The sequence below is a fragment of the Lagopus leucura genome, unplaced genomic scaffold (assembly GCF_019238085.1).
Source record: "Lagopus leucura isolate 7727_CA_CO unplaced genomic scaffold, USGS_WTPT01 Super-Scaffold_100004, whole genome shotgun sequence".
Classification (NCBI taxonomy): domain Eukaryota; kingdom Metazoa; phylum Chordata; class Aves; order Galliformes; family Phasianidae; genus Lagopus; species Lagopus leucura.
Genome location: NW_024962264.1, coordinates 271,423 through 272,827, shown reverse-complemented (window position 1 = coordinate 272,827; position 1,405 = coordinate 271,423). Strand labels below are relative to the sequence as shown.

Below are 1,405 nucleotides of genomic sequence, written 5' to 3'. Positions count from 1 at the left end.
TATTAATAAACACTTAGGTGACTGAATAAGCCACTGCAGTGGAAATGCTAAGCCATGGCCTGAAACAGTGCTTGAGCATCTGGTGGGAAGGCAGGGCCAACTCGGGAGCTCAGGTGCACGCAGTGCACCTGAGTGACTGGAAGGGGTGGAGCCAGGATTCACCCCTGCCCAGGCCTCATTTAAGGGTTGGCATGGGAGATGAGGGTATCTGTTGTTGGAGATCCCTGCCTACTTGAGGCTTTCCAAAGGTAAGCAGCTCTTTTCCTTCATTTCTGCAGCTGCTGTATTTGGGCTTATTCTCATTTACTGTAGCCAAAGACTTTTCTACCCTGCTATTATCATGATACTTTCCATCCTATTATAGCATTACAACCACCAAGAACAATCATACACGCTCAGGCAGAGGCGATGAAGATAATGGACAGACCACAGGACTCATTCTTCTATCAAAGGCTGAATAGACTATTGCAGTCTCTGCTATACTGTGCACGATGAAGAGGCCAGCCAAACTTCCACACTTAGGTATTTGGCTTGTATTCTTGTTGCTCTGATGCTATTGAAGACCTTTGAGTCAAGACTGAAAAGTATATTTGGCAAATCTTACCTGGAGAGGCAAAAAAATTCTGTGTCAAACTGCACTCTTAGATAGGTCCACATACATTCTTCACATGGTTTTGTTTCAAAGTACATCAGAAAAATATTAAGAAACAGAATTTATCCTAAATCACAAAACTACCGAGGCTGGCTCAGGGTTCATCAAGCCCAGCCCTGGCTGCATCAGGGCCACCCACAGCAGCTGCCTGGGCCCATGTTCGAGTGGCTTTGGGAGATCTCCAAGGAGATCAACAGCCTGTATTAGTGTTCTGTCACGCTTGATAGAAAAAAAAGAGCCATTAAAAACAGCCTGGCTCTCTATTCTTTGCACTCTTCAGGTATTTTGTATATATTGATGAAAAGCCTTCTCTTTTGCAGGCTGAACAGTCCCAGCTCTCACTGCCTCTCCTCATGGAAGAGGTGCTCCAGTTTCTTTGTCATCTTTGTTCCCACTTTCACTGAACTCTTTTTCCAATACATCCATGCCTCCCAGAAATAGACGCAGCAGACAAGCTGTGGCCTCACCAGCACTGAGTACAAGAGAAGGATCTTCCTTTTTGACCTGCTGGCAACACTCCTCCTAATGCAGCCTAGGACACTGTTAGCCTTCTTTGCTCCAAGGGCTCATTGCTGGCTCCTGCTCAACTTGGTGTTCATCAGGATCTCAGGTCCTTTCCTGGCAAGCTGCTTTCCAGCTGGTTGGCCTGCAGCCTGTACTGTTACACAGAGGGTTGTTCCTCTGCAGGAACTTTGCTCTTGTTGAGCTTCATGAGGTTCCTGGATAATAGATGCTGTACACATATGCTGCTGT

General features: G+C 46.3%; 1 long non-coding RNA gene across 1 annotated transcript; it reads left to right on the top strand.

Moving 5' to 3' along the window:
* The first annotated feature begins 219 nt into the window (after positions 1-219).
* Positions 220-1,075, top strand: LOC122179664. The gene is made up of 3 exons (XR_006178790.1): positions 220-248; positions 365-522; positions 973-1,075. It is a non-coding gene; the product is annotated as an uncharacterized LOC122179664 (long non-coding RNA).
* The last annotated feature ends 330 nt before the right edge of the window (positions 1,076-1,405 follow it).